General features: G+C 38.6%; 1 pseudogene; it reads right to left on the reverse strand.

Moving 5' to 3' along the window:
• Positions 1–18,341: 18,341 nt before the first annotated feature.
• On the reverse strand, positions 18,342–25,568 carry LOC107957648 (protein argonaute 4-like; annotated as a pseudogene).
• Positions 25,569–26,120: the final 552 nt, after the last annotated feature.

Consider the following 26,120-nt stretch of genomic DNA (forward strand, 5'->3'; position numbering starts at 1 on the left):
TTCTAATATCTATTTCAATAATTATATATATATTCTTATTTTTATGCAAATCTGTCAATTCATACATTATGTGTTTTAAAATATTCATTCTACGATATATATATTTTAATGATTGCATGTGTCTATTAAGCTTGACATTATTTTACAATAATCTTATACCATGTTGCTTCTTTGAATTGCATTCTATTTTATGCCTCTAATAATTTTATTATGTCATGTATGCCGTCGTTGCATTTTATTCATTATTGCCATGATTAATTGTTCTCCATGCATAATTGAGGTTGAGTCATATTTTCAAGCTAATTATATTTAATTGCTCATTTTCTTGATTGATCGATATTCTCATTCATCAAGTATGGTATCTCATACGCGCCTATTATCCCATCTCATCGTTTTCATTTGGTTTTTTGAAATGTGGTTTTATAAAATCTGATTTCTTTGATTAATTTCATCTCATTTCAAATCGAATTAATACGTTTTAAAGCTAGTTTTAGAAGTATTCTTTTAAAAGTTCTTCAAAACGAAAAACGAGATTCGATGTTTGGTAATTCGCGGAATCGTGCCCTAACGTGTTGGGTTACAATTTCGCTTTTGCTCAAAATAATCGAATATCGCTTTGAAATTTCATTCATGTTTGTTAAAATTCTCCCAAACGAAGACGACATTCGATATTTAGTAATTCACGGAATCGAGCCCTAACGTGTTGGGTTACAATTTTGCGTTTGCTCAAAATAATCGAGTATCCCTTCATGATTTCATTCATATCCTCTAAAAATTTTTAAAACAAAGGCAATATTCGGCGTTTGACAATTCGAGAATCATGCCCTATCGTGCTGGGTTGTGGTTTCTGGTTTGATCAAAATGATCGAACATTCCTTTGCATTCTCACTTATGTTTATAAAAAAAATGCTTAAAAGCGAAGACGATGTTTAATGTTTGGCGATTTGAGAATCGTGCCCTATCGTGCTGGGTTGCGCTTTTTCATTGGTCCGAAGCAATTGAAGATCCCTTCGGAGTTTCCCTCACATTTTCTAAAATCTTTCAAAATGAAAGCGATGTTCAATGTTTGGCGATTTGAGAATCAAGTCCTATCGTGCTAGGCTGCGCTTTTTCATTTGCCCAAAATAATCGAACATCTCCTCGAAATTTTCACACATATTTTATAAAGTAAGGCAATGGTCAATATTTGGAAATTCGAGGAATCGTACCCTTCTGTGATGGGTTTCGATTTTTCATTGGACCAAATAGTTAAGCATCCTCTGTAATTCTCTAATTATATACTTTCGGACATCGAAACGATAAATTTTGGCAACCAACTCGGCTTATTTAAACGTTATTAACAAGAACCACATTTCAAAAACATTTTAATTTTGGACATAAGGACAGTATTTAATCGATTTGGTACCAATTTTGGGCGTAATGAGGGTGCTAATCCTTCCTCATATGTAACCGACTCCCGAGCCCGTTTTCTCATATTTTTGTAGACAAGAATCATTGTTTTAGTAAACCAAAATAGTTTTATTAAAATAATCAAATTCTTAGGTGATCTGATCACACCAAAACAAAAGGATCGATGGTGACTCCATGTTTTCATTTTCCAAAAAGTCAATTTCACCATTTTTCATTAAAATTTTTTAAATCAAGGGATGGTTTCGACAACTTGGCCACTCCACTGGGGAATTGAGAGTCGAGCCATAAAAATCGATTATTTACTGTCCTTTTGTTAAAAAATTGAAAATTTATTTTAAAAATCATGTATCTTTCGATTAAATTTGATTATATGCTTGTTTTGGTGCGGGTTTTGTAGATTAGGACTGCATTTCATTACATGACCACTATGGTCACACCTTCTAAGTGGGAGTAAGAAGCTACGCTTTCGTGAGGTTTTCACCTTCACATGGGCTAGTGGATCACTTCTGGGGTACATCTGTACCTATGATTTCGTGAGATCTTCATCTCCGCATCGTCATAGGGAAATGCATCCCCCGAACTGAACTCGATCTATATGAGCCTATAATAGGTGAATATTGAGGAATCTACTAGTTCGGGTACCCCTTTTCCTAGAACTAAACCACATATAGTGAACCTTAGGTGCTATCCTTAGGTGGAGCCATGTCGAGCCTTAGTACTTACCCGTATATGCGTTATAATCACCGTTTATGTGCTTGCATTCTATCGCTATTATTTGATACTAACCGATGTTTTGTTTTGATTGTCTTTTTTGCATGACATTGCACACTAAAGGAGGCGTTAATCTACATTCAATTACTAAGTTAGAAAATTTGACATGGAGAATGAATTTCTTAGTAAAGTCGAGGATAATGCGGCCGTTCGTGCTTGGTCAGAGAGGCTACAATCTGAGAGAGAGGATAGCTTGGAAGAAGGGTATGTGTCGGAGCTGCAGGATTTCACTCACGTCAATGTAGTATAGAATGAGCTGCAAGAGTTGAGAGACATTTGGGTTAGTTGGAATGGAGGAATCAAGTAGTTGTTTTACCAAAGCTATGGTGACATATCCTACCTACTAGATATTAGAGTGGATAAGCATTTGTTCCGAGCCTTGGTACAGTTTTGGAATTCCGCATACAAGTGTTTCACCTTTGGAGAAGTGGATTTGGTACCTACCATGGAGGAATACACTATGCTGCTTAGGTGTCCAAAGATTCAGGTCCGGAAGACTTATGCCCGGGTATTTAGTAATCAGGCTTTCGTAAAGAAACTGATGAGCATTTCTGGGATGAGCGAGCCTTGGGTCACCGCTCGGATTTAGCAAAAAGGAGATAGCAAATGTATCCCTTGGAAGAATTTGCGAGGTTTGATCTTGACTCATCCAGACGAAAGAAAGAAGGTCGATATATTTGCCTTAAGCATCTACAGATTAGTGATCTTTCCTAAGGTTTTAAGGCACGTGGACGAGGTGGTCATTGGCTTGTTTGATCATCTTGAAAAGGGAATCACACCAGTACTGACAATATTGGCAGAAACGTTCAGATCTTTGAGCTCATGTCGGAAGACAGGCGAGGGGCGATTTATTGGATGTGCTCAACTATTGATGGTATGGTTTCATGGGCACTTTTGGAAGGTGGATAAGGTTTCCTATCGAGTCTTTTCCGAAGGTTATTCCCTTTTGAAAGAAGAGGCAGCCATACAGAGGAGAGAGGATATCTCGGAGGAGAAGTGGATGGATATTTTTTAGAACCTCAAGGAGGAGGATATCGAGTGGAGAGCTTATTGGATGGTTCCTAATGAGATCATGTACCGATGTGGTAACTTTGATTGGGTGCCGTTGTTAGGAATCTGGGAAGCTACTGGGTATACTCCGTTGATAGCCTTGAGGCAATACAAGTCGAGGCAGTTTGTACCCACGACCTACGGACTTGCTCAGAGTGAATTCTCATTTAAAGGTGCTCACTATAAGAAGAGAGTTCGGGAATTATGAGATGCTTGGAAGTAAACTTGTTGGATGAAGAGGTTAGCCGTCGGTTCTATGGTAAACCCGAGTACAGCGAGTGGTTTAAGAGGAGGATTAATGACAATATTCCTAGGCCAAGCTTGGAGAGTGCTCGACCTGTCGGGGAACAATTTCAAGCCGCCCAGTCAGAATTAGAAATTATAAAGCAAGATTTCGAGAAAAGGAGTGTGGAGCTCGGGAAGAAGATCGAGCAATTGGAAGAAGAGAATATGCATCTAAGATTAGAAGCTGATGTCTAGAGGTCAGAGGTTGAGAAGTGGAGGAAAGGAAAAACTAACGCTGAAGAAGATCTAGACAGCTTGAAAACGTACTACAAGAAGTTATGCCTATCTATGAGGACTGCGGGTTTAGGTAAGACTTCTAAACAATGGCGCCATGAAATTTGGGAAGAAAAGGCCAATACCGACCGGTGGGAAAGGAAATTATGAGAAGTTCAAGCACGAAACGAAGATTTGGAGAAAAGTCTGTCAGAAAGCAGAAATGAGCGAGGGGAATTAAGGGCTAGAGTGGCAGAACTTGAGAAGTCCCTACATCAGTACCGAAACCGCAACACTGTGACAGAATTGAGGGCAAGCTTGACCAAAATACAAGAAATGAAAGGAAGAATAGAAGAGTTAGAGGCGTCTCTGCAAAATTGCGAGATGCGGATCCAGTTTTTTGAGGCAAATGAGGATCGTTGGAAGGAGCAGCTTCACCATGCGCAAGACCAAGTCAGAAACAGAGATTACCTTATGGGGGAGGCTATAACCCAGATTCGGGAAGTAGCGGACTACTTGCAAACTTTAGCTGTTCAGGTGGACACATTGAGTGTGAAGTACGAGTTGGACTCGGATCATGGACAAGAGCTGGCTTCGCTACTTAGAAAAATTAGGACTTTGAGTGTTAGAGCGAAATTTTATTTGTAACTCGACTTTATGTAAAAGATTTTATTTTCAAGTAAAATTTTCTAAGGGCAATTGAATCAAAAGTTGATGCCTCCTTTGCATTCATGCATTTGCATTTGCATCATATCATTATGCATTAAAGGCTATAAGAGTTTTCTAATTAATTAACTAAAAATTATTTCAGTAACCTGGAAACCAACGAAAACCAACCAACCACACACCCCTATGATACAAGGAAAAAACCAATGGATAAGAGACTCGAGAAATTGGAGCAGATGCAAAAAGACATGCAAGAACAAATGCAGTCTCAGATGCAAGAGCAACTAGCCAAGATTCAACGAGAGATGAAAGAGAAAATGATGGAGTCCCAGAGGGAAATGATGAGTCAGTTATCCCAATTGCTATTGGGAGGAATAGATAAGGGAAAGGGCCCCATGGACAAAATTGAAGAAACTAACGAAGATCCTCAATACCCTTCTAGCTTTGCTCCGATACACGTATCGATGAAGCCTGAGATTAACCTACCGAAACCATCTGTCACGATCATGCCCCAGCCGGTTCAAGCCAGAGCTTCAATACTGATGAACCTCCAAACCGGCTCAGGCTCTAACTTTGTCAACAACCCAAACTATCCACCCGTTCCTGACTTGGATGAAATTGCTGAAGAAAAAAAGGCGAGGATGGATTCACAAAAACAATTGGAAGAATGGTGTAGATGGCTTGAGGAGAAATTCAAAGCCATGGAGAGCGCGGACCATCGTCAAGGGATCGATGCCAAGGACCTGAGTTTGGTCCCAGATTTAGTCCTTCCCCCAAATTCAAAATGCCCGAATTCAAAAAATACAATGGAACGAGCTGCCCTGAAGCCCATATCACTATGTTCTGCAGGCGAATGATGGGATATGTTAACAATGACCAGCTATTAATCCACTGCTTTCAAGATAGTCTGGTCGGGGCGGCATCTAAGTGGTATAACCAATTAAGCCGAGCTAAAATTAATTCATGGAAGGACCTAGCTCAGGCCTTTATGAAGCAATACAGTCATGTGACGGACATGACCCCCGACAGAATCACTCTTCAGAATATGGAGAAAAAGTCAAATGAAAGCTTCAGGTAGTACGCACAAAGATGGAGGGAGGTGGCCATACAAGTTTAGCCACCACTTCTAGAAAAGGAAACAACGATGCTCTTTATAAATACCTTGAAGGCCCCTTTTATCACTCATATGTTGGGAAGCACCACCAAGAGCTTCTCTGACATAGTGATGACAGGGGAAATGATTGAAAATACTGTGAGAAGCGGTAAGATAGAAGCTGGAGAAAGTACTAGAAAGTTGATCCCGAGGAAAAGAGACAATGAAGTGAACAACACGAGCACATCTAACAAAGGTCAGTCCAAGTCATTCACCGTAAATCAACCCAAGACGGTGACCACCAGTCAGCAAAGTTCTGTAAGACAAGAACCAACGCGAGGGAGAACACAGAAAGACTACAATTCACCCCTATACCCATAACGTATAGGGAGTTGTACCAAAACCTATTCAACGCTTATGTGGTCTCCCCTTTCTACCTGAAGCCACTGCAGCCCCCGTATCCCAAATGGTATGACGCGAACACCCAATGTGAGTACCACGCGGGAATCACCAGGCACTCTATCGAAAACTATGCTACGTTTAAAAAATTAGTTGAAAAACTCATTAAGATGGGGATAGTGAGATTTGACGACCTAGCCACATCCAATGTAGCGGGAAATGCGCTCCACAATCATACCAACCAAGGAGTGAATGGGATATGTGAAGGCTTGAACAAGAAGACCAAGTATGAGGTTGCGGAAGTCAGGACTCCGTTGAGGCGAGTATGGATGGAGATGGTCAAGAGAAGATTGATCGCGTTGGATTTGAGGGAAGAACCTGAAGAAGAGAGAAACTACTTTGAGTTTCACGACGAAGCGGGCATGAAATCCAAGATTCCGTGGAGTTCAGGGCCCTAATACAAAACATGATGAACAATAAGGAAATGAAATTCTATGAAGAGACCAAAGACCCCGTAGAGGGAAATATATGTGCATTAGAGGGAGGATTGGCAGCGCAGAATCAAACGAACAGCTACCTTGTGGTTATCATATCGAGACCCAAAATAATAAAGCTGAAGTACAAATGCCACCAACGGTCATAATCCAAAGACCTGCAGTCTTTCCTTACAAGGACAACAAAAAGGTCCCATAGAATTATGATTGCAGTGTGACGATGCTGGGAAATGAGAGCCTGGTTGGCGCTTCAAGAGGGGATCAAGACAGAGGTTCCTATACACGTAGCGGGAGGCGTTACGATATGGTGAATGAAGAGGAATAGCCCACAAAAGGAAAAGTCCAGGTGGTCGAGGAAATGAAAGGAAAAGCAACCAAGCTTGTTAATGAGCCAGTTAACGAAGAGGAGGCTAAGGAGTTTTTAAAATTCCTAAAGCATAGCGAATACAGTGTGGTGGAACAGCTACGTAAACAACCAGCCTGCATTTCAGTGCTAGCCTTGCTTCTAAGCTCGGAAGTTCATCGTAGCGCACTAATGAAGGTCTTAAACGAGACATATGTTGCCAATGATATCTCCGTTAACAAGCTGGACTGGTTGGTGAGCAACATAAGTGCCGACAATTATATCTTCTTTAATGATGACGAGATACCACCCGGGGGCATGGGGTCAACTAAAGCTCTGCATATCACCACACGCTGTAAAGGGTATACGCTGCCAGGCATACTGATCGATAATGGATCAGCCTTGAACGTCTTGCCATTGACCACACTGAACAGATTACCTATAGACAACTCTCACATGAAGGAGTGCCAGAACATCGTGAAGGCATTCGATGGTACGGAGAGAAAGGTGATGGGCAGAATCGAGGTACCTCTTCAGATTGGCCTAAATATATATGAGGTGGATTTTCTCGTGATGGATATCAAGCCCTCATACAATTGCTTGTTGGGGAGGCCCTGGATACATTCAGCTAGGGCAGTGCCTTCCTCGTTGCATCAAAAATTGAAGCTAATATCGGAAGGGAGGTTGATAACGATCAAAGCTGAGGAGGATATTATTGCAACTGTGAGCAATAATGAACCCTATTTGGAGACGGATGACGAAGCAATCGAATGTTAATTTCAATCTTTGGAATTTGTTAATGCAACATTCATTGCCGAGGGAAGCAAAATTCTGGTACCGAAGTTGTCCAAAACCACGAGGATGAGCCTCCAGTTGACATTTGGAAAAGGGGCCCTACCCGGAAGGGGACTTGGGAAACATCTACAAGGAAGGGTTGAAACACCTATGCTGAAAGACAAGAGAGACCGCTTCGGCCTAGGATTTAAGCCGGATGTCAAACAATAGAGAAGGAAGCTGGAAAAGAAGCAAGAAAGAAGGAGAGCTCGATTAGCGAGGGAGAAAATCAAGTGGGAACCAATGATATTCCCCCATATATCGAAAACATTTGCGTTTGGGGGAATTATTCACCCCGAGAGAGACACGCTAATGACGGGAGCTATAGAAAAAAGCCTGGAAAGTTTGGACATCAACGTCATGTACGAAGAGGAGACTGGAAGAGAAAATTTGTCGGGCATTTGCTTCTACATGCCTGGAAGTGTTCTGGACAACTGGACTGCGGAAGAGATCCCTGTAGTTTTTAGAACAGATTCAGAGTAATGTCCAAAACACACTTATTGCTCTAGGCCTATGAGTAATAAGAATCTTTTGTGAAATAGGCCGAGGTTTAAAAACGTTATTTCAATAAAATGCACGGTTATTATCATTTTTGAGCAAATGTTCTCTTGTCCTCTCAATTTCATTCATAACCATACAAGTGATTACTTTCGAATTCTTTTATCCTTGAAACATTCTTCTAAATATTCTTTCATTCGTCATTCATAATCATACCATGTAAATAAATGTTTTGAATTCTTTTGATTCTTTGTATCTGCCTTCATCCTCATAGCAGTTCCCCAGATATTAATGATACGAGTGACACTGCTAGACTCAGAATTTCCTTTCGAGCAAGATATGAGTATAGATGATTCTCAGGATCTTGAAGATGACGAAGGCTGTAACCTATCTCCTGATTTGTTGAGGATGGTAGAACAAGACGAGAAACAAATCCTACCTTACAAAGAATCAATTGAAATTGTGAGCTTAGGAGAAGAACAAGAGGTGAAGATCGGAACATGTATCACTGCGGAAATAAAGTGAGACCTCATTGAACTACTTCAAGAATTCAATGATATCTTTGCCTGGTCATACCAAGATATGCCTGGGTTGGACACTGATATCGTGGTGCATCGACTTCCCATAAAAAAGAGTGTAAGCCAGTTCAGCAAAAACTCCGAAGAATGAGGCCCGATGTCTTGCTAAAAATAAAGGAAGAGGTTCGAAAGTAGTTTGACGCTGGATTTCTGAAGGTGGTAAAATACTCAGATTGGGTAGCCAACATCATCCCTGTCTCTAAGAAAGATGGAAAAGTGCAAATGTGTGTGGACTACAGAGATTTGAATAAAGCCAGCCTAAAAGACAATTTCCTACTGCCTCATATTGACACCCTGGTGGACAACACAGCGAGACATTCACTGTTTTCATTCATGGACGGTTTTTCAAGATATAACCAGATCAAGATGCATCCTGAAGATATGGAGAAAACCACATTTGTAACCATATAGGGCACGTTCTGCTACAAGGTGATACCATTTGGACTGAAGAATGCGGGGGAAACTTATCAAAGACCCATGGTAACCTTTTTTCACGACATGATGCATAAAGAGATCGAGGTTTATGTCGATGACATGATCGCAAAGTCTCGAACAGAGAAGGATCACATTCAAGTCTTGAGGAAATTGTTCTCGAGGTTGAGGAAATTCCAGCTAAAACTCAACCCCGCCAAATGTACATTCGAGCCAAGTTTGGAAAATTGCTCGGATTTATGGTTAGCGAGAAAGAAATCAAGATCAATCCAGACAAAGTTAAAGCCATACAAGAGCTATCCCTGCCGGGTACCCAGAAGGAGGTTCGAGGTTTTCTAGGAAGATTAAATTACATTGCTCGGTTCATCTCACAACTGACCGAGAAATGTGACTCTGTCTTTCGCCTCCTCAAGAAACATAATCCAGGAGAGTGGGATAAAGAATGCCAAAGGGCTTTCGACAAGGTCAAACAGTACTTATCTAATGCCCCGGTGTTGATGCCACCTAACCCCGATAAGTCGTTGATACTGTATTTGGCAGTATTCAAAAAACCCATGGGATACGTATTGGGTTAGCATGATGAGTCAGGAAGGAAAGAGAAGGCCATTTACTATCTTAGTAAAAAGTTCACAAAATGTGAGACAAGGTACCCACCGATAGAGAAGTTGTGTTGTGCCCTAATTTGGACAACCCGAAGACTGAGGCAGTATATGTTATATCACACCACTTGGCTTATCTTAAAATTGGACCCCTTAAAGTACATGATTGAGTCAACAGCCTTGAATGGAAGGATGACCCGATGGCAGATTCTACTTTCTGAATTCGACATAGTCTATGTGAACCAGAAAGCGGTAAAAGGAAGTGCAATAGTAAATTTCCTGGCCAGTAGAGCTTTGGAAGACTACGAGCCTTTGAACTTCGACTTTCCGAATGAAGACCTAATGTGTGTTACTGCCACTGAAGTGGGTGCTCTCAAAGAACTTCCATGGAAATTGAATTTTGATAGGGCGTCAAATGCTGTGGGCAATAGAATCGGGGCCATCTTAGTATCCCTAAACAGATATCATTATCCATTCACTAGTAAGTTGGATTTTGATTGTACGAATAATATGGCGGAATACGAGGCGTACATCATGGGAGTCCGCACAGCCATAGAACGCAAGATTAGAGTGCTAAAAGTGTATGGGGATTCCGCGCTAGTGATTTATCAACTCAAGGGAGAATGGGAGACCAGAGACCCCAAGTTGATCGACTATCGAAAACTGGTCCTTAAATTGGTTAAAGAGTTTGATGACATTACCTTCCATTACCTTCCACGAGACGAAAATCAGATGGCTGATGCTTTGGCTACCTTAGCCTCCATGATCAAGGTAAACAAACAAGAAGATGTCAAACCCATCCGGATGAGCATTTATGAAATTTCGGCCCACTGTTACAATATTGAAGAAGTTGAAGAAAGAGATGATCACCCTTGGTATCACGATATATTGCAATACGTGAAGAATCGTGCATACCCGGGCCAGGCAAGCGAGAATGACAAAAGAATGCTAAGAAGACTGGCCATCGACTATGTCTTAGATGGGGATATATTATACAAAAGAAGAAAGGATCAAGTGCTATTAAGATGTGTAGATGTTGTAGAGGCTAAGAAAATCTTGGAAGAAGTCCATGAAGGCGTCTGTGGGACACATGCTAACGGTTTTACAATGGCCAGCCAAATTATGAGATTCGGGTACTATTGGTCCACCATGGAAGGAGACTGTGTCAATTATGCTAAGAGATGTCATAAGTGCCAAATCTACGGAGACAAAATTCATGTGCCTCCTTCACCGCTGCATGTCATGGTTTCTCCATGGCCATTCTCTATGTGGGGCATGGATGTGATTGGACCAATATCGCCGAAAGCTTCTAATGGGCATCGGTTCATCTTCATGGTTATCGACTACTTCACCAAGTGGGTAGAAGCCGCTTCGTATGCTAGTGTGACCAAGTCGGCAGTGAGCAAGTTTCTGAAAAAAGAGATTATATGTCGATATGGAATGCCGGAGAGGATTATATCTGACAATGCATTAAACTTGAACAATAGTACGATAGCGGAAGTTTGCAGTCAATTCAAGATCAGACATCACAACTCGTCGCCGTATCGCCCAAAGATGAATGAGGCAGTGGAAGCGGCCAATAAAAACATTAAGAAAATTGTGGGGAAGATGACCGAAACCTACAGAGACTGGCATGAGAAGTTACCATTTGCCCTCTTCGCTTATTGAACGTCAGTCAGAACCTCAACTGGGACAACCCCTTTCTCTTTGGTCTACGGAATGGAAGCAGTGTTGCCAATCGAAATCGAGATCTTGTCTCTTCAAGTGTTGTCGGAGTTAAAGTTAGAAGAGGCTGAGTGGATCCAGTCTCGATATGATCAATTGAACCTAATTGAGGAAAAGAGGTTAAGAGCTATTCGCCATGGTTAGATGTACCAAAAACGAATGATGCGGGCTTATGACAAAAAGGTTCACCCTAGAGAATTCCACGAGGGAGACTTGGTATTGAAAAAGATCCTTCCCATACAGAGGGACTTTCGAGGGAAATGGATGCCTAATTGGGAAGGGCCTTACGTAGTGAAGAAAGTTTTCTCTGGAAGAGTATTGATTCTAGCCGAGATGGACAGTAGAAACTTACCCAATCTTGTAAACTCGGATTTGGTCAAGAAGTATTTTACCTGAAGAAAGAGAGGCCAAAGTGAAAACCCGCAAAGGGCACTCTGAAATCCAAAAAAAAAACATGGAGAGGCCAAGGTGAAAACCCACAAAGGGCACTTTGGAACCAAAGGGGCTTTTGAGTTGAAAACTCGAAAACGGGCAGCTCAAATTTTGAATATGGGGCATATGATAATATTGTCCTTCCAAAATCAACAAGACAGAAGAATAGTACACCTTGGAGCATCAACAAAATACGCAGAATCTCCTGAATACACATTTGGTTCGAAGGAGCCTTTGAGAAATTAGAATAGTGAAACTCGTGCTGCGATATCTGGGGAACCTTTTTCTCATTTTTTGCACCTTATCAAATTCGTTATCATATGTATTCACATCGAATTTTGGTCCATTATGATAATCTCTTTCGAGCATTTTTGTTGAAATCGCGATTTTTTGAACATGTAATATTCACACAAAAGATGTTATGCATATTACTCTGGAAAGTCTCTAAATGGTATAGGGATCCGAAACAGGGCCACTAGTCAGGACTAACCAGGTTCAAAACATCAGAAAAAGAGTAGTCCAAACTAGGACTATTTATTCAAATTTTCTGTCAGAGATAAGGGCTAAGTAGGAAGACGCGATAACACATCAATGATAGAACCCGGATGAATTATGAACAATGACACCTTAAGCGTTTAAAAAAAAAGAATCACTCTCATGACATTTCTACATCCATAATCATTCATTTAATTAGGAGCACTTGAGTCATTTCGATCAAAGCTTTCTGATTATTTGACATAAACGCCACATCAAGTTAGGGGCATTTGATTCATCTCGATCATAGCATCCTAGTTACTTGACATACACAGATATAGGAAACCCATTCTACACATCATGTCTTTAGAAGACAGTGTAGCGATATTGGCAAATCCTGCAGATTTTGCATCTCTGAATTGTCAGAGAGTAGATTCGAAGATAGCAAATTTGGCGTCTCTATATTGGCAGAGAGTAGATCAAAGATAGCAGATTTGGCATCTCTGTATTGGCGGAGAGCAGATCGAAGATAGCAGATTTGGCATTTCTGTATTGGCGGAGAATAGATCGAAGACAGCAAATTTGGCGTCTCTGTATTGTCAGAGAGCAGATTCGAAGATAGCAGATTTGGCGTCTCTGTGTTGGTGGAGAGCAGATCGAAGAAAGCAGATTTGGTATCTCTGTATTGTCTCATGTCTTTAGAAGACAGTGTAGCGACATTGGAAAATCCTGCAAATTTGGCATCTCTATATTGTCAGAGAGCAGATTCGAAGATAGTAGATTTGGAGTCTCTGTATTGGCGGAGAGCAGATCGAAGATAGCAGATTTGGCATCTCTGTATTAGCGGAGAGCAGATCGAAGATAGCAGATTTGGCGTCTCTGTATTGGCGAAGAGCAGATCAAAGATAGCAGATTTGGCATCTCTGTATTGTCAGAAAGCAGTTTCGAAGATAGCAGATTTGGCGTCTCTGTATTGGGGGAGAGCAGATCGAAGATAGCAGATTTGGCGTCTCTTTGTTGGCGAAGAGCAGATCGAAGAAAGCAGATTTGGCACCTCTATATTGTCAGAGGGCAGATCGAAGTCAGTAGATTTGGCATCTCTGTATTGGCAGAGAGCAGATCGAAAATAACAGATTGGTGTTCCCGAGTTTTTAAGAAGCAAGTTGAGGATAGCCAATTTAACACTCCTGAAGACATCAGAATACCTTTGGGGAAGAGGAGGGTCAAAATTTTGAGACTTAGCCAGACCGGGCAAATTTGGTCCTTTTTATAGTCTTTGCTCTATTCTCGTTGCACGACAATGAGCAAAGAGGGGCAGCTATAAATAAGCCAATTTGCCCGGCCCCCTTTGAAACCTAAATATAAATATTAACAGTCCAAAGTCCAAATAATTATAATAGTCCACGGGCCAATAACCAATCAAAGCCCAATTACAAGACCAGAACTTAAACCTTATAACAGTCTATTAACAGGCTTTGACCCAAATTAAAACACTAATACCTAGACCCAATAACTAATGCCCCACAACCAATACCCAATCCCCAAATTAACCCGAGACCCAAAATTACATTGGCCCAAATGGCCCAGAAATTTTAGAACCCTAGGGTTCTTTCCCATGCGCCGCAACCAGCCAAGCCTCAGCACCTCCGTACGCTCCAGTCTCCAACAACCATGCCTACACAGCCCCGTACGCCTCACGCTAAGGGCCAGTGCATGCCCGTACTCTACTTGCAAGAAGGACAATCCACACAGCAGCAAACACGAACAAAATAGCAGAATAGCAAATGAAAATGGCATTTTTAATTTATTTTCCTTTTTTCTTTTTTTCCTTCGGCTATAAAGCCATAGTTCTTAGTCTATGTAAAGGTTACGAACGCCTACACATTTTTACGCAAGATATACGAGCAATACAAAAAGCAACCAATATCGGAAGGTGATTTTCCGATCTAAATCTCTGGGCTTTCTTTCTTTGCGATTATTCTCTTGTTTTTTTTATTTTACTTTGAAAGCAAATAAAGTAAAGAGGAAAGGATCTACCTGCGCATATGAGCCATTGGAGACCATCTCTTCTTCGTTGAGATCGAAGCTTAAGAGAGGTTTTCGGGCTAAAAATCTTACCTTTTGGGGCGGGGTTTAAAGTAGGAAAATGAAACAACTTCATGGCGAGCTATCTTCCATCGATTTCAATGGTGGAATGTGGTAGTCAAATGGTCGAACAGAGGGTTAGGGAAGCATCGAAATCAGCTGTGTTGAAACCCTAATAATTGGGTTCTCTGCTTATGGCTAAAAGGGACAGCAAGCTGCCATTGAATGGCCTTTAATTTTAGGAATTAGACAAAACGACGCCGTTTGGGATATTGAAGGTCCGAGCATCAACCCGGATAGCAACCCGGATCTGCGCCTTTTCATTCAGAATGGGAAATTTGCGCGCTGGGTCCTCCATATTCACGCGAGCCTTCGATTGTGCCTTATGCGCCTTGCTTTTTTTTATTATTTAGGCTTTTAATTTGTGCTTTGTTGCAATCTGACCCGCGCCTAAACGCATCACTTTGGGTTCTGGTATATTGCCAGTTTTAGTCCCTTGCATTCGCGCGCGCGTCAAAAATTAGTCCTTTTCCTATTTTCAGCAACTGACTTTATTTATTAATGATCCTTTTAGTTTCATTTTTGTTTCAATTGAGTTTTTCTTTGTTATTTTCAGCATTTTTATTCTTTGAAACCCTTCTATTTTTTAGACTTACTTATTATTCACCATTTAATATATTATTTTGGAATATTTTATCAAGTTTTGCATGGTTTGTTATTCGTACTGTTATTTATATGTAAATACATCTGTACATGTAACTATATATATATATAAATATATACATCTATCTATTTTCTTTTAAATTTGTTTGTTTAAACTCCTATATATATACATTTTATAATAAGGTTACTTTTATTTTACGCATGTTATTAATCTTACATTATTCTATACATATAGTTTCTTTTAAATATATTCTCGTCTTTTATTATATAATCTCTTATAACATGGTTTTTAAATTATTATGGTGTATATATATATGTGTTTTTTATTAACACCTATGCTTAATCTATTTATATATATATGTTACTAAATCTATGTATTTATACCCGTAGTTTTTATATATATATATATGAGCACGTTCGTAAAACTATTATGTAGTTTATAATAAAATTAATTTAGCCCTATACATAATATTTAAATGTTTTTGCATGTATTTGCCTTTAGATTTATATGTATGTATATGTATATATCTTATTATTAATCTCATTTTTTTACAATAAACTTACGTATACACATGTTTTATAAATTTATTTTGTGCATTATGTCTTGTCATATATCTCCACTATTCTTTTGTATTGTATATATTTTAAATTATCGCATACTTTTGTCAACTTTTTAAATAAATTTGTGCTGAAATCATTTTACATTTAATTTAATTCAAATTTTCATTTTCTAATATCTATTTCAATAATTATATATATATTCTTATTTTTATGCAAATCTGTCAATTCATACATTATGTGTTTTAAAATATTCATTCTATGATATATATATTTTAATGATTGCATGTGTCTATTAAGCTTGACATTATTTTACAATAATCTTATACCATGTTGCTTCTTTGAATTGCATTCTATTTTATGCCTCTAATAATTTTATTATGTCATGTATGCCGTCGTTGCATTTTATTCATTATTGCCATGATTAATTGTTCTCCATGCATAATTGAGGTTGAGTCGTATTTTCAAGCTAATTATATTTAATTGCTCATTTTCTTGATTGATCGATATTCTCATTCATCAAGTATGGTATCTCATACGCGCCTATTATCCCATCTCATCATTTTCATTTGGTTTTTCGAAATGTGGTTTGATAAAATCTGATTTCTTCGATTAATTTCATCTCATTTCAAATCAAATTAATACGTTTTAAAGATAGTTTTATAAGTATTCTTTTAAAATTTCTTCAAAACGAAAGACGAGATTTGATGTTTGGCAATTCGTGGAATCGTGCCCTAACGTGTTGGGTTACAATTTCGCGTTTGCTCAAAATAATCGAATATCGCTTTGAAATTTCATTCATGTCTGTTAAAATTCTCGAACGAAGACGACATTCAATATTTAGTAATTCACGGAATCGAGCCCTAACGTGTTGGGTTACAATTTCGCATTTGCTCAAAATAATCGAGTATCCCATCATGATTTCATTCATATCCTCTAAAAATTTTTAAAACAAAGGCAATATTTGGCGTTTGACAATTCGAGAATCATGCCCTATCGTGCTAGGTTGTGGTTTCTGGTTTGATCAAAATGATCGAACATTCCTTTGCATTCTCACTCATGTTTATAAAAAAAATGCTTAAAAGCGAAGACGATGTTCAATGTTTGGCGATTTGAGAATCGTGCCCTATCGTGCTGGGTTGCGCTTTTTCATTGGTCCAAAGCAATTGAAGATCCCTTCAGAGTTTCCCTCACATTTTCTAAAATCTTTCAAAATGAAGGCAATGTTCGATGTTTGGCGATTTGAGAATCAAGCCCTATCGTGTTGGGCTACGCTTTTTCATTTGCCCGAAATAATCGAACATCTCCTCGGAATTTTCACACGTATTTTATAAAGTAAGGCAATGGTCAATATTTGGAAATTCGAGGAATCGTACCCTACTGTGCTGGGTTTCGATTTTTTGTTGGACCAAATAGTTAAGCATCCCTCTGTAATTCTCAAATTATATACTTTCGGACATCGAAACGAGAAATTTTGGCAACCAACTCGGCTTATTTAAACGTTATTAACAAGAACCACATTTCGAAAACATTTTAATTTTGGACAAAAGGACAGTATTTAATCGATGTGGTACCAATTTTGGGCGTAATGAGGGTGCTAATCCTTCCTCATACGTAACCGACTCCCGAGCCCGTTTTCTCATATTTTCGTAGACCAGAATCGTTGTTTTAGTAAACCAAAATAGTTTTATTAAAATAATCAAATTCTTAGGTGATCCGATCACACCAAAACAAAAGGATCAGTGGCAACTCCATATTTTCATTTTCTAAAAAGTCGATTTCACCATTTTTCATTAAAATTTTTTAAATCGAGGGATGGTTTCGACAATCACCATTTGGACCGAAGAAGAAAATTTCTTGAGTACCACCAATCCTCACACAATGGGAATTCCTTAAACAATTGTTATGTTTCAGTTTCTTTGTATTATCTAGAAATTTCCAGAGTAATATGCAAAACTTCGTTTGTGAAGATATTTTAGTTCCTCCATTATTATTTCAATGCAACATACTTTATGAATAATGGATAATAAATTGATCTTGAGGAAAATTAGAGTTTGAATGATTTATCAAAAGAAGAACAAAGAGATTAATCTAAGAATCTATCTTTGAGAAGAAAGAGAATCCAAAGATAGTAAACAAGACAAAAATCAGATGCCTTAGATATCGCAGCTTGGGCTTCTATATACAAATTCCATGAAGACTGTTTTGAGTTTGACATGTGTTTAGAAGACCCAAAGTACTTTGTTGATTGCCCCAGAATGTAACATACTTCACTACTTGTTGACTTCAGTATAACAAGGTCATTGCTGCACACCAAAATTTGAGCCGCCCTTTCAGGTTTTCAGCTCAAAACCCCTTTGTTCTCAAGGCGCCCTTTGCGGGTTTTCACCTTGGCCTCTCCATTTTTTTCTCTTTTTCTATTTTCCATTTTTCTTTTCTTTTCTTTTTTTTTGAAATAGAAGTCTTAAAGCACCCTTTGCAGGTTTTCACATTGGCTTCCCTTCATTTTTAGACAAAATACTCTTTAATTGAGTCTGAATTCACTGTATTAGGTAAATCTTTCCCACCACTAGAGGAGGCTTTTTTAGAATCTATGGTCTTTCCCATTTGGTATCCATTTTCCTTTGAAATCCTTTGCATGGGAAGAATCTCTTGTAACACAAGTTCCCCCTCATGAAATTCTTTTGCCCCAGCAAAAATCCGGGCTGACGTTTGTCAAAAAAAGAAAGTGAATAGTAGCTAAAATCCAAAAACTCTATATAAAAATAGTTCAATGGAGCTGCTGACATTATCTTTCATTCTGGGAAGTTGAAGTACAGAAATCACTCCCGGAGTTGTCATTCCACCATGGCTTGATGATGTTTCTCAAGTATCTTTAAACTCTATAAACTGCTCTAACTGTGAAGTTACCAAATGAGCTCGGTGAGTAGGGGCCACAACAGATATGTCTGTGGCGTTTCTTTGATATAGCATGGACTAGCTCTTACAGATCATTATTCGAAAACCCAATCTGACCTAAGAGAACATGATAATGAGTAGGTCTCGTGGTTCCAATCATTCCAATATGGGCACAAAGATAGAAGTCATTGTTCCTAAGATGATAGATTTTGTTGTCTATAACGGTTCCAGGCGAGACATTGTTAGGAGATCCCTACTGAAAAAAACTTAGCATGATGATTTTTCTGTGCCACAATGACCACAAACTTGGTGTTCCAACTCTTATCAAGAAATTTGCAAGCCTTAATTACTTGATCCAGCTCAATGTTTAATACTTGATTGAACTGTGACTTGCTAACTCCATCCCTGAATATGATAATTTGATCAGGCTTCATTTTCCCTAAACTTGTATAGATGTCTTACAATACCCTCATCCACTTTGTCAGAAACTGGTTTGAAGACTGAATTGATCATTTCAAGCTTCAGAGACTGTGTACGGCCTGATGCCCTATAACTGGAAATCAATGGCCACTTCATGAAACTAACAACCGCAGCTATTAATGGTATATCAGACTGCTCAGGAGAGCCAAATAATGCATCACATTCCAAGGATGATAATTGGAACCTTTGAAACAACTGGAATTGAAGGTGTTTGCTCAATTACTAACATGGAATTTAGTCCTCCATGTAACACCCCGAACCCGAGACCGTCACCGGAGTCGAACACGAGGTGTTAGCAGACTTTAAACCACTTATAAAAAAAATTTCCCAGACACTGCCAATCTGCGTACTAGTCGCTTTAAAAATCATATCTTGAGTTCAGAAACTCAGAATCCAGTTCCGTAAATTTTCCCTAGAACTAGACCGATATGTACATCTTCATATTTTTTTCTAGAATTTTTAGTTCGGCCGATTAGTACAGTTTATTAGTCAAAGTCTCCCATGTTACAGGGATCAACTGCACTGACCTTTGCGCATTAAGACTTGGATATCTCCCTGTACAGGGCTTCAATACTGATGTCGTTTGTTTCTATAGAAACTATACTCAAAGATGAATCTATAAATATATGGCATGACTCATAATTATCACTGGTCAATTTATAATGAATTTCCAAAGTCGAAACAGGGAATCCAGAAACCGTTCTGGCCCTGTCTCACGAGAACCTGAATATCTCTTAACATACTGTCTATATGATCGTTTCGTTACTTTCCTATGAAAATAAATTCATCAAGGTTCATTTACATTATTTATTCACTATTTAATTCCATTCCTACTATTTTTAGTGATTTTCCAAATCTACATCACTGCTGCTGTCAGCATCTGCCTTTAAGGTAGACTTTACCTATTTCATAGTTTCCATGATTCAACTAGCCCTTTTAGCATAAATAGCACAATTTATGATAGTGATTAACCATTCCCATGGCCAATCCTTGTTAAGCATATCCACACCTCTCAATAACCATATCCATACCAAATGATTATAACATTATACTCAAACATATATAAGCCATTTTCGCATGGCTAACCAAAATTATACAAGTCCAAAGGGTCCATGACCCACAACAAACGGGTAGTCCTATACATGCCATATCCAGAGTTCAACTAAAAGAGTACCAAAAGGGCTTTGATAGTGTGGATGAATTCGACTTCGATGATCCCGAATCCGATATCCGACGAACAAAATCTATAAAACAGAGAGCCAAAGCAACGGGGTAAGCATTTTAAAGCTTAGTAAGTTTCAAGTAATGAAATCGGCTTTGACTAAAGTATTACATTCACATAGCTAAATGGATCACTTTATTAATACACATTCTCATACACATACTTACTTCACACTTCATCAACATATACACACAAGGTATTAACCTATCTAAAAGTCGAAAGTTCGTTAGTCGATTGAACGAATACTATTAAAAACGAATCGACTTTTCCGATGCACACGCAAACATACCTTATCGTTTGGGTTTTTCGAGCGTATTAATTGAATGTATTACAGCACAACACGCTCACCTTTGAACCCAAGTTTCTTCGGAATTTAGCCGGATATAACCACAAGCACAATTTCCCTCGGGTCTTAGCCCGGATATATCAACTCGCACAAATGCCTTCGGGTCTTAGCCCAGATATATCAACTCGCACAAATGCCTTCGGGTCTTAGCCCGGATAAAATCACTAGCACAATTGCCTTCGGGTCTTATCCCGGGTATAGCAACTCGCACAAATGCCTTCGGGTCTTGGCCCGGATAAAATCACTAGCACAATTGCCTTCGGGTCTTATCCCGGGTATAGCAACTCGCACAAATGCCTTCGGGCCTTGGCCCGGATAAAATCACTAGCACAATTGCCTTCGGGTCTTATCCTGGGTATAGCAACTCGCACAAATGCCTTTGGGTCTTGGCCCGGATAAAATCACTAGCACAATTGCCTTCGGGACTTAGCCTGGATATCATTCAAATGCTCATGCACACATATATCAACAATCATGACACATCCATATTTCACTTTCGTTACCAAGGCTCAAACACAAAGCATTTATTAAACCTTTCCAATTTCGGCTCAATAGCCACACACAAAGAGCATGATTTCAATTGGCTTTATAACATAGTCTCTATGCACATTCGGCTATCCATCATAGTATGACTAATCATTTCAATATAATTCAAGTAGGGTCATTACTCGAAGACTTACCTCGGATGTTGTCGAACAACTTTAATGGCTATTCAATTTCTTTTTCCTTCCCTTTATCGGATTTAGTTCCCCTTTGCTCTTGAGCTTAAAGAATACAAATAGGAGTATTCAATATTTAAACCAATAATATGAATTTATTTATCACATTCGGCAATCACATATCATTAAATTTTCAAACCAAAATGTCATTATATGACCACATATACACATATCCATATACTTAAGCTCAATAATTATAATATAATATCATGTACTCACTTTAAGTATATTGCCGAATATACTTAATCATACATACACCTAACCAAAATAATTTCTAAAATCTTTATATCATTTATACACTAAGCCGAATACTCTTACCAAGTTCACCTATATTCTCCAACAAATTCTTCATTGATCAAACACATATTCGGCTAAAGAAATGGCAATTTTAGCAACTTTTGATTTAATACTTAATCAATTATAATACATCTAAATATTCTTTTCATATTATTAACTCAAATCACATACATTATTTAATATAACATTTTCACATTCGGCATTAGTATCAACCATAATAGCCGATTCTTCCTACTTTGTACCCATGCATCTATTTGATCCTTAGTTAGTTCAAACACTCACACACTAAGATTCATCCAATTTTAACAAGAAATAAAATCCTTAATCCTCAAACTACCATGGCCGAATGTTATAACCCAAGCCACATATATTGTTCCTCAAGGCCCTTCAAGGACCACATTCGGCACCTCCTTAATAACAACCCAAATTTCAACCTTCAAGAAAGAAGAAAAAAAATATATGTGCTAAGAGCTAAAAAAATATATGTGCTAAGAGCTTTCAACTACTTGGCCAAATATCAAACCTCCTAACAATCAAAACTTAAGCCATGGAATGATTAGAACTTGAACTAACCACCTTCTTTATACAAAATTTTCCAAGAATTTCGAGGTACTTACCTCTTCTTAATCCTCATCCAAACCGAACATAAAGCAAGAGGACTCTTTCTTCTTCCTTTGATTTTTCAGTCAAGAAGAACAAAGAGGATGAAGCCTTTTTTTTTTTCTAGTTTCGGCAAAATGGGGGAGGAAGGATGAAACAACTTTGGTTTCTCCTCCCACTCCCCTCATATTTTATTGTTCTTAACACAACATGTTGTCATAAACTTTTCATAATATGTTATACCCATTACAATTTGTCTATCCACCTTGTCATGGCCGGCCACTACTATTTAGGGGGGAAATTGACATGCAAGTCCCCCCTTTTTATTTCATGCACTAATAGATCCTTATGCTTTGACCTATCACATTTCAAAATTTTCTCACATAAGTCCTATTTACTAAAATTCACCTACAATTTAAACAAAATTCAAATATGAAATTTTCACACATGCATGTATACATATAATAAGCATCAAATATGATAGCTAATTATTTTTATGACTCGGTTTAGCGGTCCCGAAACCACTTCCCGACTAGGGTAAATTTTGGGCTGTCACACTCGAAGCTTTGCATTGATTTTTAGAAGCAGGTTTGTAAAGCACTGATCCTTCACCCTAACTAGCACCATACACTGAGTCACGATGCCATACTCAGACAGATTATTCTGCTTCCATGGCCCATAAAAATCAGAGTTTTTCTTATCGAGAAGCAAACAAAGAAGGAATTGTGAATCTCCGAGTATCCAACACTATTGTCCACCAAGGCATCAATGTGAGGTACAGGAAAACTAGCTTTTTTCCAACGTACAGCCTTTCATTTCTTCTAAGGTTATATCTTTTACCCCCTCTTCATGGGGTAGAATTTATTTCTCTTCTTGCTTTATCGTTTTCAACAAATTTAGAAACAAATCGCAATCTCTATCATCTTCAGAGTACTGAAATTCCTCTAAACACATGTAGCGCTCAAAAGGAACTCTGAATCTGTAGTATCGTTGCCCCTGAAATTGATATCTAGGGATCTTCGATAGGCACAAAAGAATATACAAGGAATAAATGAATTCAAGAATAACTATTTACGTTATGAAGAAAAAATGAGGGAACAATTGCTCAAATTAATCATGAAAGATATGTTTTATTGAAACAACAATGTCCAAACATAAGCCGATTTCACAAATGAAATCTTATTGTTTCTAGGCTTTAAAACAACAAGTGTGTTCTGAACATTACTCTAAACTAACTTTAAAATACAAGGATCACTTCCACAATTTCATTGTTCAAAACATTCCCAAATGTGCAAGGGCTTACCAGTTTTATTCCTCGGTTTCCTCTTCGAATACGTTATTCAGATTCCCCAACATCAAGTCTTACTCAAAAGCCTTGAAACTTGGTGCATTCTTGGATCCCATGCCCCTTTCCATCATGGAATTCACTTCCCCATCTAAATGATTAGGTAATAAATTCTCTGCCCCAGAGGGATGATCAAAACTTATAACACCTATTTTGATGAGTTTTTCGATCATCTTTTTAAAGTCAGTACAATTCTCAATTGAGTGTCCTGTGCGTCCCGCATGATATTCACATTGAGCGTTCAAATTATACCATTTGGGGTATAGGGGCTGCAATGGTTCTATGTAAAACGGGGACACTACATGTGCGTTAAATAATCTATGATATAGCTCCTTATATGACACTGGAATTGACGTAAAAAGAAGCTTTTCAAGATTTGGTCTCGGATTGGATTCTTGCTTTTGAGGAACCTGATGGCTAGTAGTTGACATTCTTGGTTGTCTTACAGTCAACAGCTTCACCTGATTTTCTTTTCTCGCCATTGCCCTCGAGGTATTGTATCGGGAGCTCCACTCTTGCTTTTTAAAAGCTTCGTACTGTTTCGGACACTCCACACTGGCCTTCCTTGCTTCTCTAATGACGACAAGACTGGCTGAATTGCTCCCCGAATTAGGACCTGAGCCTACTGAATTATTTACTGGTGCCAACATACCGGCTTGATGCTGTTGGGGTTTGATAGTAACTGGTATCTCTTGCGAATGTGCGTCTAGTTGAGTCTGGACCCCTATTGGAGTAAAATTTGGGGAATAAACGATGACCTCATTATCATCTTCAGTGTTGACCACTGGGACTTTCCTCTTTTCAAGCCCTTCGACTAGTAACTGTCCCAGCTGGCCAATTATATTTCTTTGGAGCTCCAACATTTGATCACGTATATCTTGTTGAATTTTGGTCAACTGCTCTTGCATCTGTATTTTCCTTTGCTCCAATCTCTCCAACCTTTGTTCCATATCCCCGATTAACTCTCTTTGAAATAATTTTTGCCTAATTAGGGTCATTTTATGGACTTAAATGCATATGATGCGATGTGATATAATGCATGAATGAAAAAAGGTATCGATCTCGACTTAAGTTCATTTAGAAAACTTTATTTAGAAAAAGAATATCTTTACATATGAATGGATTACAAATACGCCTTTGTCCTATAGCTCAAAGTTTTAACTCAACAAAGCTAACTCTTGACCATGATCTGACTGTAGCTTGTATTTCGTAAATGATCTACTACCATCCCTAATTTAAGCTATGGCTTCACCCATTAGATAATCCCTACATCTATGGACACCTCTTCCAACGTCTGTGAAGTTGTTCTGATTATCTTGAAAGAAAGATTGACAAACAAGTAGGCATTCCTGCTTAACATGCTGACTTAAAATGATATCCAGCATCTTTAGTGTTTCTTGAGAGCTTTCAGATTCCTATCCACGCAAAGCATTTTGAAATACTTACATGGGTATCTTCTCAACATAGTTAATCTCCACTTTAAAGGTCTTTAAATGATATGGTCTTCTTTAATCTCATTCTTCTGTGTCCATTTTGACAGACCATCAGGGCTTGCATTTCCATTGTCTCTGATAAGTGCAACATAGTAAACTCATGCTTGTTGTTTGGTCCTATAATAAATAAGCCTTTTACCATCATAGGCACAATTCTTTCCATCCAACTCACCTTTGTAGGTCCATGCATTCTGTCAATCACTTTCCTTCCAACACTCTTACCATCGACCATCTTCATATGAAAGAGAAATGTTGTAATGGTGGAAATGTCCATCAGTACTCTTTTTGTTCACCTTGAAATGATTGGTGAGTATATTACCTTCTGCCCTTTGGTTCTTGCAGCGCGGGTACCATATCGGCTTTTCCAAACGTAAAACAACTGTATGCAAGATTCCAATACTGAGTGATGGTCTGAAACAAATTCTCCTGTACAAGTTCTCATGGTTGTTGTAAAACAACTGCTTGGCTTCGCTACCCCATTGATCCCATATTTCCTTTAACTCATGCTGATTATCCTGTATGATGCTGATATGAACGTAGTTTGACAGCTCTGACACATATCCCATGGCTAGACTATTTTCCTTTACTAAATGAGTTTGCTCTGACCATATATGGACGTTAGCGTTGTCGTTAGTCTATCAAGAAGTCCGTTCTCCATAATAAAACTCTCTAACTTAGAAACTGACCGAAAATCGATACTCTTTAAATGCAAAATGATATGCAACAAAAGAAAGGAAATAGTTAGTATCACATGATAACAATAAACTCAAAGATAACCTGCAAGGGTAATAATTACGGTATACTTCTATCTAGGTCGAGCTCTTACAGTCCTTCTATATGTGGTTTAGTTCTAAAGTTGAGGTACCCGAACCAGCAGATTCCTCGATCCTCACCCATTATAGGCTCATTCGAATCGAGTTCAGTTCAGGGGAATACATTTCCCTATGGCTACACGGAGATGAAAATCTCACGAAACCATAGGTATGGATGTATCCCGAAAGTGATCCACTATTCTGCATGGAGGCGAAAACCTCACGAAGGCGTAGCTTCTCACTCCCACTTAAGGGTGTGACCATAACGGTCATGCAAATGCAATGCGTATCAGAATATAATAATAC

The sequence above is a fragment of the Gossypium hirsutum genome, chromosome A11 (assembly GCF_007990345.1).
Source record: "Gossypium hirsutum isolate 1008001.06 chromosome A11, Gossypium_hirsutum_v2.1, whole genome shotgun sequence".
Classification (NCBI taxonomy): Eukaryota; Viridiplantae; Streptophyta; class Magnoliopsida; order Malvales; family Malvaceae; genus Gossypium; species Gossypium hirsutum.